We start from the raw sequence: 20000 nt of genomic DNA, 5'->3' as shown, positions 1-20000 counted from the left end.
TCTGCAAGCCTTTCCCGCATAACACCTTCCAGACCACCCATTTCAAGTTTCAAAGTAGCCTCAACAAGCCTATTCTCTCGGCCAGCATTACTATCATCTTCGCGGAGGAAGAGGCTCTGCCTAGTGTTTTAGTGCACACCTCGGCGATGCATTCTCAGGACGGCCATGGCAGCGAACAACATCTAGAAGACGAATGCAATGTGATCAATTGTGGTGATTTGCATGTCGAGGGAACTGTTCCTGATGACACCCAGCCACCAAATGGAAACTTCCAGGGAGTCTCAGGCTCTGTTGACCCTGCTGATAGTTCTTGTGGCAAACGTCATTTGTCGGCACATCCAGGTGGCAGTGGTATGGATGATGAGGTAAAGGAGGGTGAATTCTGGGTTGGCAATGCATGCCCGGTTGTGGAGGAAGGTCCGGGCCAAGACGCGGTCGTTTTATGCCTCCCGGGCCCTGCGTGCTCCCCCAGCTTTTCTTTTTTCTCCCTAGGTCACTTCGTTGTGTTTCTTTGGTTCTGGTAGTGTCTTTTGCTACGGGTCTTTGGTTCAGCAGTTGTTTTTTGCCTCTGGGTCTCTGGTTAGTATTGACAGCTTTGCTTAAGGCTACCACCTAACCTTTCTATGGTTTACTGATATGTTCAGTTCTCATTGTATGGTTTTTGGGGCATTATGTAACTGGTTCTCCCGACCTTGGGATAGTCTTGATGAGCTGAAGGCTATTTTCTGCTCTCCTTTGAGGTCTCGACCTCCTTGTAACTTTATTTTTACTTTCTTTTAATAGATTTAGTCTTTACCAAGAAAAAAAAAATTTAATTTACAAATTTTAATAATGCATTTAATTACCATTTAAAATTAATCTAATTATAACATTTTAAAATTTTAAATCTTTGTATTTTCATTGTTTCTACTTTAATTTAGCTATATTTAAACTAAGCAGCAGAGACTAGCTACTATGTAGCCCTTCTTAATATTTAAAATGTTACATGTCAACTTGATATTGAAAAATGAATGAATTGCAAATCTCTTTAAAAACCTACTATTAGAATAAAAGTTATCCCTCTTTATATATATATATATATATATATATATATATATATATATATATATCTATATCTATATCTATATCTATATCTATATCTATATCTATATCTATATCTATATATATATATGACATGGGAATATTTTATTAATGATTCACATTCTACACATTAAAATGTTAGTAATATTCCAATAATATTTAAAAATACAAAACATATATCTATAAGACTCTATATAAAGATCTGCGCTCCCTATTTAACATGCAACCATGGTGTGATTCTTCAACTTGTCCTAACGATGAACCACACTTGCTTGTTTGAAATGCGTGGACCAATATATCATAACGTGATTTGCGCCAAAAAAATTTCTCGTAACAAGAAATTAGTGTTATATATATATATATATATATATATATATATATATATATTTAAAATGTTACATGTCAACCCCATATTAAAAAATGAATGAATTATAAATCTCTCTTAAAAAAATTATTAATAAAGTAAGAATACTCCATCTCCATATATGAAAGAAGTACACACACATACATATATTTGTTATAAATATTTTTTAAAATTATATATATATATATATATATATATATATATATATATATATATTGTTATTGTTATTGAGCTGAGAGACTCATTCTACAACCCAGTGCGAGGGGATGTGTAAGTTTGTCCGTCCATCCGTGTCCTTTTAAAATAAAAATTATACTCTAAATAGAAAAATAATGTCGGCTATAATAAAAAAATGAATATGTTGTAAAGTGATTAGAAGAAAAAAATGAGTGAATCAAATGTTTAAATCTTAGACGTTTCAAAGATATTTTAACAAGAGCTTTAAATAAACTATTTGAAGATCTATGTTAACTAATATGAAATTCATATATATCTATATACAGAAGAAGTAACTTTTTATAGTTAAATTTTTATTTGGTCCTATATATACTCTATTTAGCATTCAAAAATGTATTTTTCACATGAAGATCTATGCTAGTTCTAAAATGAGTATGAGAGGATGTGTAAGTTTGTCCATACATGCGTGCCCCTTCAAAATAAAAATAAAAATTAAAAAATATGTTCTAAATAGAAAAATAATGTTGGCGGTAATTAAAAAAAAATTGAATATGTTGTAAAGTGATTAGAACTAAAACAAATGCGTGAATGAGATGTTTAAATCTTATACTTTTCTAAAATATTTCAACAAGAAATTTAAATAAACTATTTGAAGATCTATGTTAACTAATACCAAATTCATATATATCCATATATATGAGTAAAAAAACAAAAAGATTTTATAGTTAAAATTTTTATTTGGTCCTCTATATACTCTATTTAGCATTGAAAAATGTACTTTGCATTTTAAAAAAGTTTGTACGTGAAGAAATTTGATCTCTCTCTCCTCATGTTAGATCCGTACTTAAGATGGATCTATGCTAGTTGATATTTAAAATATGACATGCTAACTCCATATTTAAAAATGAAGTACAAAGGAAAATTTTAGGGGCGAAATTTAGCAAATGTGCTATTTTTTGGACATTTTTTGAAAAAAACTATTCGTCATTTGTGTTAAAAAATCAACTATTTTTTACATATATATGATTAAATAGATGATATTTGTAAAAAAATTACCAATTTTAATAGTAGATTACATTATTTTTATTGAATATTGACCTACATTTTATATGTAAAAAATTTCAAACCGAAATAGTCGCCTATAATACTCTATATAGGAAAAATGTTAAATCCTTATAAAATGCCCTCAAATACATGGAAATTGAAATATTTTATTTATGGTTGCCATTGATCTTTTTTGTTATTACTATTTTTTTATTTGTTATTGTAACTATTATGTTTAAATGTAATTTCACGTGACATCATCTCCTTCATAATGGTTTAGAGATCGATCTCTGGACTTTTGTCATTGCAATTTATTGCAATATTTCTATTAACATGAGTAGTGAATATTTTTTATTTATAAACCACATTGTTTACATTGAAATATTTTTTGTTATTAATATATTTTTAAATATGCGCTAATATTACTACTCATTTTCTTTGGTGTAGCTACATCAACAGAAAACCCACCATTCATGTAGAAGTGACTCCCAAGGAGCGAGCATGCCAATATCAGTAAGAGTGTAACCTCGGTGGGGAGGATAATAGTGACACCTCTTGACAACATATTAATATTACTTAATCTTATATATTGAAATATTTTGTTTATAACCCACATTCAATTTTTTTATACTATTAATATTTTTTAAATGCCACATATTAATTTTATATTGAAAATTAAATGAACGAGACATCTATCTTTTAATATGAAATACTCATCTTCTTTTATTTTAATAGCTCCTCCTTTTTTGGTATTTAAATATTTTATTAAGGTGTCTCACTAAATATAAGGTGGATATTGAAATAAATTAACTAGCCTGTGATGGGGCCAACCCACGTGATACGCCTCCAACGTATTCCGATGCGGGAGTACAGGGCAATTAATAATTAAACAGATATTTTTATCTATACAAATCGATTAACCGGCGCTGAATTTAATGATGGGTCTTGTGATTGGTATGCTGGTCTCTAGTTGTTTGACAATTGTCCCTCCTTGGGATTCCCCGAGCCCGCCTTGGTATGGGTGTTCTCAAACTCGCGCCCAGGTTATTCACTCTGTCATTCTCCTGGTTCTGTGAGCTATGCGCTCTCAACGGTTCTTCGCGGTTTCGATGTGGATTTTTGTGGTTGCGTTCCCCTAGTTCAGGCTTCAACCTGGAAATTTCTCCCACTCGTCCGGCAAGGGTTATATCAACCTGGTAGGTTCGGCTCTTTTCCTGTTTATGCCAAGTTTCGGTTGTTGTTATGTGATGGTAATTAGTTGTTGTGTCTCTGCGCTCCTTTCTACTTGGTATGCAGTTCTGGTGCCTGTGCTTCCCACAGTTGTTGCAGTCATTTGCTGGTTGTGTTGCTTCTGGTAACGGTCCTCCGATTCCAAGCTCGACTTTTCCACAGGCCTGTCATAATTATGGTGTCAAACTTCTTCGGTTTCTCCGCCACTCTCAGGGTAAGTCTGTCTGTTGCATGCTATCAATGCCTGTTCTTTTTTCCTCAGTTGCCTAACGTTTTGGCTCCTCGTGAGCAGGGGAACCTGGTGGAGTTGTTACAGTTGCAGCTTGCCTTCGTTAGGTAAACAAACCAACTGTGATTTATTTACTTTGTTAAGTTTCGAGTCCTCTTTTCTTGGTACTGTCGGCACTTATTCCGTTTGCTGTTTGTTGTTGCAGGTATGGCCGCTCGAGGGTTTCGGCGTCTGGAAATTTGACTGCTCCAACTGGACACGGGTAGTGTCGTTCTCTGTTTGCTAGTTGTTTCTGTTCGGCTTCAGGCTATGACTGTTAGGGTCTGTGTATTTATGTTTTACGAGTCACTGTCTGTACACAGTTTTGTTGTAGATTGACACTGTTGTTTGGTTACTGTAATGGGTCGAGGGTTACTGTGTCTGGTTCCCGCTTTGACATAAGCATGGGTAATATATTTATGGAACGGGTTCTTTCTCTTTTGTTTCGAACAGAATATATATGTATAAAGAATCCGGAATGCTTCTCGTTTATATTGATTCAATTATGAAATTGTATGGACTGTATATTCGCATACTTGGCAATGGTAGAATTTAATTGGTTGTCTTAGCTTGTTAATTCCGGCTTCTTGGATTTCGTTTTTATATGTGGTCTCGAAGTCTATTTGTTTGGTCTTCCACCGCACGTTCTTTGAATCCGCCTGCAACCTGTGTGCTTACATTCTACCTCTAGTTTTTGCTATCACTTCAGTCGCATTATAACCTGTAAGGGTATTACCAACAGTCTACACGGTGCATAAAAAAAATGTAATTTCATACAAATAATGTAAACAGTCTTAAGGACATTGAAGAGGAGAATATGCACAGAAAACTACAACTCTTCCTTTTTCATTTCTCTGATAGTCGAACCCTTACATTGTGTTCTGTCTCTCTTTTAAGAACATTGTTAGGAAACTGTTACTAACTGCTGTTAGTTATGTTCGATCAGTTACATCAGTTATTTCTCGTACAGAACTTTTCATTGTCGCTCAGTATTTTTTAACAAAGGTAAATTAACTGTTTAGAACAGTGACACTAACTAATTCCTATTGTTCCTAATTACTGTTCACTAAATTAACTTAGACAACTTAATGAAATAAAAGTAAAAAAAAAACACAAGCACGTTATCCATTCAGTGAGTTAACTCCTCCGTCCCCTTCAGAGACCATACCGCCTTCATTTTGTCTTTGTCCTGTCAGCCAGATGCTCCTGCATCAGGCTCCCGGGGTAAGAGAAAATCATGGCTCCGTTCCATGAGCTCCTCCACAAAATAGCTAGCCTTCTGTATCTGCACCGCGTCGAGCCACGAACTGCCCTCAATTATACGATTTTTCCACTTGACGAGGTATCGTAGATACTCCTTCCTGCGTGTCTTCTTGGCTACCTAGGTATCGAGAATCCCCTCAATCTCATGGGGTTGAACCGAAGGCATATGCCTCATCCAAGAACTGTCTCCAACTTGGGTGTCCCGTTCTGGCCGTACCACACTGTCTTCCTCTGCGTGGGCAGTATATGGGAACAGGTCCACCACATTGAAAATAGGTGATATGCCTATATTAGGTGGCAGTTGGATTTCATAGGCGTTGGCTGAGAACTTACGCAAAATCTTGCAGGGGCCAATCTTTTTAAATTTTAACTTATTATATGCGCCCTTAGGAAATCGTTCTTTGTGCAAGTGTGCAAGGACCTCGTCTCCAACATTAAATTGGACTTCTCTCCGCTTTGAATCTGCTTGCTGCTTATATTTCTGCACGCTGTCCTGCAACTTTAATTTTACCCATTCATGTAGTTCACTCATTGCTTCAACAAAATCTTCTCCATCCGCACTTCTCCGTTCCAACTTTCCCAAATCTCGCAGTTCATGTATTCCCTGAGGATGCATGCCATACAAGATTTGGAATGGGCTGTGTCCGGTGCTACGATTTGGTGAATCGTTATAAGCGAATTCCGCCTGAGTGAGAGCACAATCCCATAACCGTGAATTTTCCCCAGTCAAGATACGTAACAAATTTCCCAAACTCCTGTTCATCACTTCTGTTTGTCCATCAGTCTGCGGGTGATATGCAGAACTGAAGTTCAACTGTGTGCCCAACTTTTTCCATAGGGTGCACCAAAAGTGTCCTGTGAATTTCACATCCCAGTCGAAAATAATAGATCTGGGTAGGCCGTGTAATCTAACAATCTCTGTGAAAAACAGGTAAGCTACATGGGTGGCATCACTAGTTTTTCGACAAGGGATAAAATGCGGCATTTTTGAAAATCTGTCTACCACCACCATCACTGAGTCATACCCCCGCTGCGTTCTAGGCAGTCCCAAGACAAAGTCAATGCTGACTGAGTCCCATGGCCTGCTCGGAATAGGTAGTGGCGTGTAAAGTCCAGTATTTTGACTATGTCCTTTCACCAATTGGCAGACTTTACACCTGTTCACATATCGTTGTACATCCCTGCACATTCTGGGCCAGTAATAAAAGTGTCCGAGCTACTCCAAAGTTTTGTCTATGCCAAAATGACTGGCTAGACCCCCACTATGTTTCTCCCGTATAATATTTTCCCTCATCGAACAGTCTGGGATACATAACTGTCCACCTCTGAATAATAGTCCTTCCTACAAATTGTAGTCCAACCATGGACTTGTATTTCTCAGCACGGAATTTTGGCAGGCTTCAAAGGCTTCCTTGAAGTCTGTGTCGGTCTGGTACAAATCCTTTAGATGTTCGAATCCCATCACCTGTATTGTACTTTCCTGTAAGAGCAAAGCTCTTCTGCTCAAGGCATCTACCACTTTATTGGCTTGCCCACTGATGTGTTTTAGCATGAAAGTGAAACTCTGCAGATATTCTACCCATTTGGCATGCTTATGGTTCAATTTGTGCTGTTGCATTACATATTGCAGCGCTGAATTATCAGAAAATAATACAAACTCGTTGCCCAGCAGGTAGTGTCTCCAATGCTTTAAAGTTTGGACCACGGCATAAAATTCCTTGTCATATGAGGAATATTTATGTTTGCTTTTGTTCAATTTCTCACTAAAGAATGCCACTGGTCTATCTTCCTAACTAAGCACAGCGCCAATAGCTGTCCCACTTGCATCACATCGAACTTGGAAAAGCTTGTTAAATTCGGGCAGCCTTAAAATTGGCCTCTCTGTAATCTTCCGCTTCAAAAGCTGAAAGTTGTTCTCTGCTGCTCTGGTCCAACAAAAAGGCTGACTGGCCTTTTTGATGGTGTCTAGCATTAGCGCGCAAATTTCACTAAAATTCCTAATAAACTTTCGATAAAAACTCGTCAATCCGTGAAAGCTACGTACCTCAAACAAGATCTTTGGTGACGGCCAATTGACGATTGCTGCGATCTTTTCTGGATCCATCTTCAATTCATTTTCCGCAATTACAAACCCCAAATAAACCAGTGCCTTCTACAGGAAAGTACATTTATTTAAGTTTATCAGCAGTTTGTTCTGCTGTAACTTCTCTAGCACTCTTTGAACATGCTGAAGATGTTCTCCATTCGTTCTGCTGAAAATCAAAATATCGTCAAGATAGACTATCACAAACTTGCCAATAAATTCTTTTAACATCTCATTCATCAACCTCATAAAAGTACTAGGAGCGTTGCTCAAACCGAACGGCATGACTAGCCACTCGTACAGCCCTTCATTGGTCTTGAAGGCTGTCTTCCACTCATCTCCTTCTCTGATCCTGATCTGATGATAGCCACTCTTCAGATCAATCTTCGTGAAATAAGTTGCCCCACTGAGACAATCCATCATATCATCCATTCTGGGTAAGGGAAATCTGTACTGAATAGTGATTTTATTGATAGCTCGCGAATCCGTACACATCCACCATTCTCCACCCTTCTTAGGTGCGAGTACTATTGGTACCGCACAAGGGCTCAAGCTTTCTCTGATCAGCCCCTTATCTAGCAGCTCTTGCACCTGTTTACGAATCTCTTCATTATCTTTCGGGCTCATTCGATACGCTACTTTATTTGGTAGGCTTGCTCCGGGTATGAAATCGATATGATGGCTGATGCTCCTCTTGGGAGGCAACTTGTCCGGTAAGTCGTCAACTACAATGTCCTTAAATTCTTCTAACATCTCCTGAATCTCTGTAGGAAATTCTGACATTTCTGTGTTCAGCAACACAGTCTTAGTTCTCCTCACGACCGCATAATTCACTTCGTTTTCCTCAATCTGTTTAATAAACTATTTTCCTCCTACCAATAATGCTTTTGTTCCACTTGCTTCTGTTGTATCCTCTTCTTTGATGGGTACAAGCATATGCTTGACTCCATCTTTCACAAATTTGTAACAATTCGTCTTCCCATCGTGCATCACCTTCCGATCATACTGCCACGGTCTCCCCAGCAGTATATGGCACACATCCATTGGCATGATATCACAGACAACCTTGTCCTGGTATTTGCCAATGTGAAATTCAACCTCGCACTGTTCATCAACTAATAGCTGGTGGCCTTTCTGCAGCCACGACACCTTGTAAGGTGTGGGATGCTTAAGTCACTTCAATCCCAGCTTCTCCACCATCTCAATGGCAACTAAATTGTCGGTACTCCCACTATCTATGATCAATTTACAACACTTTCCATGTGATTTTCAAATTGTTCGGAACAGTGCCTTCCGTTGGGTTTGCTCAGTCGTCTCCTTGGCTGGCTTCAAAAATACTTTATTTAAAACCAAAGCCTCTCCTGTTTCTGCCACATTTTCCACCTCTTGGGGCGGTGCTTCAGCTTCCTCAGGCTGTGCAACAAATGTTCCCCTCTGGCCAGCATGCTCTGCTTCCGGGCATTTGAAGGATCTGTGCCCCCACTTGTGGCACATGTAGCACTGGACATTAGCTCCCCTTCCTTGACCATTCCCTCTTCCTCGCTGATATGGCCGACCTCCTCTCGTGCTATCTCCCTTCTCTATTGTTCCTGAAGCTCTGGAGCTGCTGCCTTCTTCGCTGTTAGTGGCAGTTCTCCCTCTGCCGTAGGATTGTCCTCGTCCTCTACCATTTCCTCATCCTCTCCTATTATTCTGTTTCCTATTAATCTTTTCCTCAGCCTTTAAAACACTCTGAAAGGCTTCTTCTATATTCCGCAAAGAGAGAATACTGATCTCATCCAGTATTTCCAGCCTCAAACCGTTCACGTATCTCGCTGTCTTCTCAGGAGTATCATCAGTATAACCAACCCTCAAGTTTACATGATAAAACTCTTCTGTGTATTCCTTTACGGTCATACCCTTCTGTCTTAAATTTTGTACCCATCGGTAAAGCTCAACCTGATAATCTTTAGGCAGGAATCTGCCTTTCAGCTTTGCCACCATCCTTGGCCACTTCTTTATCGGTAGCTTGTTCATTCTCCTTCTGTCCGCCTGGACACTATCCCACCACAAAGCGGCGTGTCCCTTTAACTTGGTTGCAGCAAATCTGACTCTTTTTTCCTCACTGATCTCTTCGTTTTCAAAATACTTATCTAACTCACTTACCCAGTCCAGCAGAACATCTGCGGATAGACTTCCATCATAGTTAGGAATCTCAGGTTTGGGTTTGTTGCTAGCTAGCAATACCGATCTCAACAGTCTTAACTCCGGGGCTTCTTCATCTGATCCGTCTGTAGCAGTTACTGCCTCCTCCTCACTGTCATCCCCAAGTTCTGGGTCTCTTCTCCTTCCTGCCTCCACTGCTTCTAAGCGAGCAGTAAGGGCCCTTAATTCTTCCCTCAAGCCCTCATCTGCTGCTCTACGCACACCTCTTCCATATCCTCGTCTTTGAACCTCCATATCCCAATTTCTTCAACTTCCTACTCTAATACCACTTGACGGGGCCAGCCCACGTGATACGCCTCCAACGTATTCCCATGCGGGAGTATAGGGCAATTAACAATTAAACAGAGATTTTTATCTATACAGATCGATTAATCGGCGTTGAATTTAATGATGGGTCTTGTGATTGGTACGCTGGTCTCTGGTTGTTTGACAACTGTCCCTCCTTGGGATTCCCTGAGCCCGCCTTGGTATGGGTGTTCACAAACTCGCGCCCAGGCTATTCACTCTATCATTCTCTCGGTTCTGTGTGCTATGCGCTCTCGGCGGTTCTTCGCAGTTTCGATGTGGATTTTTGTGGTTGCGTTCCCCTGGTTCAGGCTTCGACCTGGAATTTCTCCCACTCGTCCGGCAAGGGTTATATCAACCTGGTAAGGTTCGGCTCTTTTCCTGTTTATGCCAAGTTTCGGTTGTTGTTATGTGATGGTAATTAGTTGTTGTGTCTCTGCGCTCCTTTCTACTTGGTATGCAGTTCTGGTGCCTGTGCTTCCCACAGTTGTTGCAGTCGTTTGCTGGTTGTGCTGCTTCTGGTAACGGTCCTCCGGTTCCAAGCTCGACTTTTCCACGGGCCTGGCAGAATTACGGTGTCAAACTTCTTCGGTTTCTCCGCCACTCTCAGGGTAAGTCCGCCTGTTCCATGCTATCAGTGCCTGTTCTTTTTTTCTCAGTTGCCTAACGTTTTGGCTCCTCGTGAGCAGGGGAACCTGGTGGAGTTGTTACAGCCGTGGCTTGCCTTCGTCAGGTAAACAAACCAACTGTGATTTATTTACTTTGTTAAGTTTTGAGTCCTCTTTTCTTGGTACTGTCGACACTTATTCCGTTTGCTGTTTGTTGTTGCAGGTATGGCCGCTCGAGGGTTTCGACGTCTGGAAATTTGACTACTCCAACTAGACACGGGTAGTGTCGTTCTCTGTTTGCTAGTTGTTTCTGTTCGGCTCCATGATATGACTGTTAGGGTCGGTGTATTTATGTTTTACGAGTCACTGTTTGTACACAGTCCCGCTGTAGGTTGACACTGTTGTTTGGTTACTGTAATGGGTCAAGGGTTACTGTGTCTGGTTCCCGCTTTGATATAAGCATGGGTAATATATTTATGGAACGGGTTCATTCTTTTTTGTTTCAAACAGAATATATATGTATAAAGAATCTAGAGTGCTACCTTCTCGTTTATATTGATTAAATTATGAAACTGTATGGACTGTATATTCGCATACCTGGCAATGGTAGAATTTAATTGGTTGTCTTAACTCGTTAATTCCAGCTTCTTGGCTTTTGTTTTTATATGTGGTCTCGACCTGCAACCTGTGTGCTTACGTTCTACCTCTAGTTTTTGCTATCACTTCAGTCACATTATAACCTGTAAGGGTATTACCAACAGTCTACACGATGCATAAAACAAATGTAATTTCATACAAATAATGTAAACAGTCTTAGGGACGTTGAAGAGGAGAATATGCACAGAAAACTACAACTCTTCCTTTTTCATTTCTCTGATAGTCGAACCCTTACATTGTGTTTTGTCTCTCTTTTAAGAACATTGTTAGGAAACTGTTACTAACTGTTGTTAGTTATGTTCGATCAGTTACATCAGTTATTTCTCGTACAGAACTTTTCATTGTCGCTCAGTATTTTTTAACAAAGGTAAATTAATTGTTTAGAACAGTGACACTAACTAATTCCTACTATTCCTAATTACTGTTCACTAAATTAACTTAGACAATTAATGAAATAAAAGTAAAAAAAAAAAACACAAGCATGTTATCCATTCAGTGAGTTAACTCCTCCGTCCCCTTCAGAGACCATACCGCCTTCATTTTGTCTTTGTCCCATCAGCTAGATGCTCCTGCATCAGCCTGGATATTCAAATTATTTATTTAATTAACCTACATATTCAACTAATTCATCTAAATCAATATTGAAATATATTTAATGTACATCTTCCTCCAGCGATCAAAAGTGAAAATAATAGATTTCCTTTTATTTGTAATTACTTTATCTCCACACACACACATATATTTGGCTTGGCCCATGGGGCTTTGAATTTTGAAATACTTATTGCTTACATAATACTTCACCTCATGGTCATGTCCTTTAAAAATTAGTATAAAAGAAAAAAATTGGAAATATTTTATTTATGGCAAAGAGTAAGAGTGACCGCATATGTTTTACACTGTGTTATCATATCAACAATAGAGCCACTTCTAAAACATTTTATTGGTGAAAAAATATTGATGTGGATTATGTGTCTGCCCATCCACTTACTCTTTTCAACAAATTTGCCGAACAAAGCGCCTGCCTCTCCCGACGGGAGGGAGAGGGGACAACCTTTTTTCACGCTACCGAAAGGTACATAAGGTGATGATTATGGTTATTAGATTTTTTTAAAGGGATTCATAATTCATTTAATTTTTAATATGGAGTTGGCATATATATATATATATATATATATATATATATATATATATATATATATAGATATATATATATATATATATATAGATATATATATATATATATATATATATATATATATATTAAAAAGTATCTATAATGAAAATAGTTTTTAAGATAGATATATGGATATATGTTTTCTACTTCTAAATATGATTGGGATATGTACGAGCCTAGATCCATCTATCTTAACTTCAGATCTATAAGGGCCGACAAGGATCAAATATATTTCCACTCTAAAAGGAATTTGCACATTGATCCCTCTCAGCGCTTGGTAGATCTAGAGTTAACATAGATCTAGACTAGTAGTGTGTGTGTGTATATGTATATATATATATATATATATATATATATATATATATATATATATATATATATAGTGCCCATGATACTATTATCTAATATATATACATGGGTTGTTCCCATGATTTTATATATATATATAGAAAGAGATAAGAATACTATGGGCAAAATTATGGGTTGTCTAAATCTAGAACCAATAAATTTATTATTTTACCTCTATCTTATTTTAATTATTAATTCTATTTTTTATTTAATTTAATTTTTTTATGTAATTTGACCTAGTCAAAATGTTTAGACATGACAGGACATTACAACATCTCTACAAAATATTTTCATTTTGAAATGAGTTATGTTTTTTTGGCATATGATATTGATGATAAATCATGGTGTGTAATAACGGTGCATATCTATAACTTAATAATATCCATGGCAAAAGGGGTTGAATATCCATAATTATCAATCTTGTTATATTGTAAGTTTATTGTAAATATTACCTTTTTATGACTTATTAAATAAATATATAAAAATATTTAGACAAAACATGACATTATAACATTTCTACCATAAATTCCTATTGATGTAAATTAATAATAATTAGACAAAGATCCATTCATATCTTTTATTTCTATAGAATAAAGAAATAAAAATTGAAATTAAAAAATATATAAAAACTCCAAAAACATAACATTATAACATCTTTTATTTCCATTTGTATGGAATAATGAAATAGAAATTAAAATAAAATATATAAGAACTCCATTTCACCCCATGATTTGTGGCTACTCAACCATGTTTGTTCCTCTCAGAATTTGGATGACGTATTTTAGATTTTCTGATAAACGAGTTTTTTCCTAGCACAATGCTTTCTCTATTGTTATATCATGCGCTTTTGTCCTGTGTTGGAGGAAGAAGTTAGTTATTGCTGAAACATTTTCTTCTGCAGTGAGATTTATGGCCTAGAAGTTTGTTGTCTTATATTTTCTTTGTTTTCAATAGAATAGCTTCTCAGTTAGTTTTAGTTTTATAATGTTAATGGGTCATTCTAGTCAGCAATTTATACAAACTTTCTAAATAATTTTATTAGGTTGTTAAAACATTTTCTTCTGGGTGATATCTATGCCAGAGGTTTGTAGTTTTAAATTTTTTTTCCCTTTGTTTTCATTGATTCAATATTCAATGGGATAGTTTTTTTTAGTTAATTTTAGTTTTACAATGTCAACTGGTCATTCTAGATAGCAATTATTTTCTAAATAATTTTGTTATTAGCTTTAATATAAGTTTTTGGGTTAAATCTGTAGTATGTTCTGTAATTTCAAAATTAATCTTTTAAATTGTTTCTTAATTAGTTTTATAATGTCAAATGATCATTCTAATTAGCAATTTACACTAATTTTTTAAATAATTTTTTTCATTAAATGTAAAAATTAACTTTAAAATCAATTTTTACATCAAGTTATAACTACTATGTTATTCAAAATTAACATCCCAAACAATTTAGATGGTATACATTGCGGTCATTTTTGCTTTGTGATTGTTCTCTATATGATATTAGAAGGTATTTTTATATTAAAATTTTATTCCATATTAATAGTCATCTTTTTCTTCGGCTTTAAAGTTTATTGAAGTTTATGAATTAATCACTTTGTGTGATAAAGTTTACTCTTCAATGTTAGTTTTGACAACGAATTAGGTAAAATTGTAAATAGACAGTTACATACCGAATGTTTAGTTATATAACGGTAGTTAGCGACATAAAAATATCGAATGTTCATGTAGACAGAGAATCATTGTTGAATAAAGCAGATCCAAATTCAGTTTCGTATCTCTTGGTCATTCTGTTGTGTTTTTTTTCTTCTATTTTCCTGCTATTCTTTTTACAATTGGTATCAGAGCTCCGAGGGCGGTGAGCTTGGGCATGAAAGAAATCTGCTGCTGGAATCTGCATGCATGCCAGCAAGGTGTGAAAGGTTGTCTGCAAGCTGTGTATGAATCGAGCGTGAGATCAAAGAACCTGCGGCCTGTTCCAAAATTGCCTGCGTGAAAATTGCAGGGGAGAAATCTGCTGCTGGAATCTGCCTGCGTGAGAGGCTGTGTGTGAAGAAGCTGCGGTGTCCAGGTGTATTATCGATCTGCGTGCTGGATCTGCCTGAGCGTGGGTGATTTTCCTGTGTGCTGCATGAACAGTCGAACTACCTCCATTGCCAAACCGCCTGTGTGTGAAGAAGCTGCGGTGTCCAGGTGTATTATCGATCTGCGTGCTAGATCTGCCTGAGCGTGGGTGATTTGCCTGCATTCCTGCGTGTAGAGTCTGTAGAGGAAGTGCGTAGTGGTGCCAGACGCTGAAGAGGCAGAGCTGCTGCCTGCGTGGAAGTGCCAGATCTCCCTCTGCGTAAAGGAAAGGCGGTTTGCCTGCATTCCTGCGTGCAGAGTCTACAGAGGAAGTACGTACTGAGCCTGTTTGATCTGCTACAGAGAGAACCTGAGTGTGCCAGAACCTCGTCGTGTTTGCTGCCACAGTTGCTGCCGGCAGTGCTACTAGACCTGCGTGTTGGATCCGGGTATATTTTTTTTTTAAGGTTTTTGAGACAAATCTTGTTTCAGAAATTTTTTTGAATAAAGGGTGAATGTGTGAAATTGAAGAAAAAGAAAGTTTTTTTTTCTGAAGGAAAGGAGAATAGAAGTTTTTTAAAAAAAGGGGTGTTTTTATCTAAATTGAATTTTTTTTAGAAATAAGGAAATATACACCTTAGTGGAGGAAAAGAAAGGGTTCAGGAAGGGTTTCATTGTTTGTTTAAATCACCAGAGGCTAAGATTATTTTTTTTAAAAGAAAAAACCCTAAAAAGACTGAGACCCTAGGAAGGAGGAAAAATGGCCAAGATGTCAAATGCAAGATTCGAGGTGGAGAAATTCACCGGAAAGAGCAATTTTTCTCTTTGGAAACTGAAGGTTAAGGATCTGCTTGTGCAACAAGGGTTGCACAAGGCATTGGATGGGGTAACTAAGAAACCTACAACCATGACTACTTCAGACTGGGAGGACTTGGATGCCCGAGCTCTTAGTACCATCTGGTTATGCCTAGCGGATGAAGTTCTCTTCAACATTGTTGAAGAGACTACGGCGTCAGGATTGTGGGAAAAACTTGAAAATCTCTATATGACAAAATCATTAACCAACAGAATTTATCTGAAACGACAGTTATACAGTCTTCGAATGAAAGAAGGTTCAAACGTTGCAGAACATTTGAATGTTTTTAATACACTAATTTGTCAATTAACAGATATGGAAGTCAAGATACAAGAAGAAGATAAAGCCATAACCTTGCTGTGTTCTCTGCCTGAATCATGGGATCACTTCGTAACTTCAATCAGCTTCAGCTCTGCTGATTCTTTGAAGCTTGAATCAGTCGTGGGAGCTCTTCTGTCTAAAGAAGTACGAAGGAAATCCAGCACTGAAACAGCTGCATCAGAAGCCATGGTCGCTAGAGGACGCTCAAAGGAAAGAGGAGAAAAACCAAGGGGGTCTTCCAGGTCGAAATCGAAGGGCAAGAAGTGTAAGGCAAAATGTTGGAATTGCGGTAAAGTTGGACACTTGAAGAAGGACTGTTGGAAACGGAAGGAATTCGAAAACCCGAAGAACGAAGTGAATCAAGCCGATTCAGGTACGGTAGACGAAGTTTTATCTGCTGAAGAATTGTTTATGATAGATGAAACTTCACCTGAATGTAATGTCTCTCAGAGTTTTGACAACTGGCTGTTAGACTCTGGTGCTTCGCATCACATGTGCCCACATAGAAATTGGTTTACTTCGTATGAAAATGTAAACGGTAGTTCTGTGTTTATGGGTAACAATATGTCATGTCAGACTGTTGGGATGGGAGATATCAGGATTAAGATGTATGATAACACAGTTAGAACATTAACTAGTGTTAGACATGTACCTGATTTGAAGAAAAATTTAATCTCTTTGGGAGTGTTGGATTCAGATGGTTATAAGTTTACAGGTCAGGATGGCGTCTTGAAAGTCTTCAAAGGTGCTCTTATGGTTATGAAGGCAGAAAAGGTCGGAAATCTTTACAGGTTAAAAGGAAGTACTCAGGTTGGTGAAGCAGCGGTTGCGTCAGAAAAGGAAGAAGCAGGTACTCGTCTGTGGCATCAGCGTTTGGGTCATATGAGCGAGAAAGGTCTTCACATACTAATGAAACGTAAATCTATTCCCGGTCTGAAATCCTTGAATTTAGATTTCTGTAAACATTGTGTGTATGGAAAACAATGTAAACAGAGATTTAAAGTTGGCAATCATAATAGTAAAGATGTTTTAGACTACATTCATTCTGATCTGTGGGGACCTTCCCCTGTTATGTCATATGGAGGTGCATTGTATTTTTTAACGTTCATTGATGATTACTCTCGTAGAGTTTGGGTCTATATGCTAAAAAGGAAGCTGATGTATTAAATGTCTTTAAACAATTTAAAGTAATGGTAGAGAAAAGAACAGGCAAATCTATTAAATGTCTAAGAACTGACAATGGTGGTGAGTTCACTTCTGTTGAATTTGAACAATACTGTAAGGATGAGGGCATTGTTAGACACAAAACTGTTGTTTATACTCCTCAGCAAAATGGTGTTGCTGAGCGTATGAATCGGACTCTTATGGAAAGAGCCAAAAGCAAGATCAACAATGCTAACTTGCAAAAGGAGTTGTGGGCAGAAGCAGTATCTACTGCTTGTTATTTAGTTAACAGATCACCTTCAGTAGCAATTGATTGTAAAATTCCTGAAGAAGTTTGGACAGGTCAGTCTTGTGACTATTCTCATTTGAGGATATTTGGCTGTGATGCTTATTCTCTTATTCCGAAAAATCAGCGTTCAAAATTAGATCCAAAGTCGAAATGTTATGTCTTTGTTGGGTATGACTATGCAGTGAAAGGATATAGGTTGTGGGATCCTACATTGTGGAAGATAGTCATTAGTAGAGATGTAACATTTGATGAATCCTCTTTGTTAAAATCAAATGTTGAAAGAATTGAACAGGAACAGGTATCGCTGAGTCAACAAGTTCAGTTGGAGGCTAGATCTTTCGGTGACAGTCGAAAGGAAGGAGAGACTTCTGGAGACAAAGGTGTTGAAGACACAAAGGAAGCTGTTGAAGCTTCTGAACCAGTGCAAGTTTCTGAACCAGTTCAGCAACCAGTCGTTCTGAGAAGGTCTACAAGGGAAAGGAAAACTCCCAAAAGGTATGAAGATTCTGCTTCATCTGTTGGTTTGGTTACTGAAGATGGGGAACCTTCTTGTTATCAGGAAGCAATAGATGATACAGATAGCGAGAAATGGAAAATGGCTATGGAAGAAGAAATGGACTCCTTAGCCAAAAACAATACCTGGGATCTTGTAGAGCTTCCTGAAGGGAGAAGTGTTGTTGGATGTAAATGGGTCTTCAAGCTGAAACGGAAAGTTGATGGTAGTATTGAAAGGTATAAGGCGCGACTGGTAGCAAAAGGGTATTCTCAGGTTGAAGGTATAGACTTTCATGAGATTTTTTCTCCAGTTGTAAAACTTGTCTCTATACGTACTGTGTTGGCACTAACTGCGTTGCTTAATCTTGAGTTAGAACAGTTAGATGTTAAAACAGCTTTTCTACATGGTGATTTGAATGAAGAGATATATATGGAACAACCAGAAGGTTTTGTACAAGGTCGCAGCAGAAGATTAGTTTGCAAGCTCAGGAAATCATTGTATGGTCTGAGGCAGTCTCCCAGACAATGGTACAAGAAGTTTGATTCCTTCATGGTGAGCCAGAACTTTATAAGAAGTGAGTATGATCATTTTGTGTACTTCAAAAGTTTCAATGACATGTTCATTATCTTTGCTTTGTATGTAGACGATATGCTTATTGCAAGCAAAAGCATGGAAGAGATCAAGAGGTTAAAGGCTCAACTCTCTAGGACGTTTGATATGAAGGATCTTGGAGCAGCAAAACATATCTTGGGCATGGAGATACACAGAGACAGGAAAAATGGTAAGCTTTGGTTGTCACAGCAGAAGTATGTGGAGAAGGTACTTGAGAAGTTCTCTATGAATAATGTGAAACCTGTTAATGTTCCTTTAGCTTCCCATTTTAAGCTTTCTTCAGTTTTGAGTCCTAGAGCTGATGAATAAAAGCAGTATATGTCTCATGTACCATATGAAAACGCTGTAGGCAACTTAATGTATGCGATGGTATCTACAAGACTTGACATTTCACATGCAGTTGGAGTTGTCAGCAGGTTCATGGCAAATCCAGGTAAAGAACATTGGCAAGCAGTGAAATGGGTGCTTCGATATCTAAGAGGCACAAGTGACCATTGCATCGTCTTTAATGGTAGTGAAGGATCAGTTTGCGGATATGTAGATGCTGACTATGCAGGTGATTTGGACAAAAGAAGATCTACTACAGGTTACGTCTTTACTCTTGCAGGTGGAGCAATTAGTTGGATGTCAAAGCTTCAAGACACGGTTGCATTGTCCACTACCGAAGCTGAATATATAGCTGCTTCAGATGCCAGTAAAGAAGCAATCTGGTTAAAGGGTTTGCTTGATGAGATTGGGTTCTCTCCTCTCGAACCCATTGAGCACTCCTGCTCTAGGTTTGCTGCAATCTCCTCACCTTCACAAAATAAATTAAAAATTAAAAACTGTACCTCTTGTTTCCTTCGTACCTTCTTTCTTCCTCTCCGCAGGAAATCTTTCCCGCTCTGATACCACTTGATGAAAACGAAGTCTGGGTGATCTTCATTTTCAGTATTTTCACAAGCTCTATCCTGGGACCTGTGGGTTATGGGCCCACGAAGCCTATCGAACCTTCCGACAGTCTTCTCAACACGACTCTCCAGGTCATCATCTGCTTTCTGATACTTTCACTCACCTTCTATATTGTCCCTGGTTCATGCTCGACCCGGCTGCCAGAAGGAAAAACGCAAATGTGAACGTTATCCAGGACATTAACAAACTAAGTGTGGCTATGGATATGTTCCGAGAGGGAACTTGTTCACATTTCTAGTACGGCAGCATACGCAGCCCCCCATCGCATTGGCTGACAATTGCGCAAGCAGAAGTGCCAATGTTGCAGCCAGTTCCAGCGCCAGAGCAGGGATGCTTGGAGGGGTGCACTCTTCATGTTCGTATGTCACTTCAGGGGCCTGGGTATGTTTGAATTTCTGTAGCTATTGCCGTGCTCAGGGCGATCATACCCGAAAATCCAAAGAACAAGAAAAATCCCA

Source organism: Pinus tabuliformis, chromosome 1_2 (genome assembly GCF_031772625.1).
Source record: "Pinus tabuliformis cultivar Carrire ecotype Pingquan chromosome 1_2, CPIR1, whole genome shotgun sequence".
Classification (NCBI taxonomy): Eukaryota; Viridiplantae; Streptophyta; class Pinopsida; order Pinales; family Pinaceae; genus Pinus; species Pinus tabuliformis.
This window is presented reverse-complemented; position numbering follows the sequence as displayed.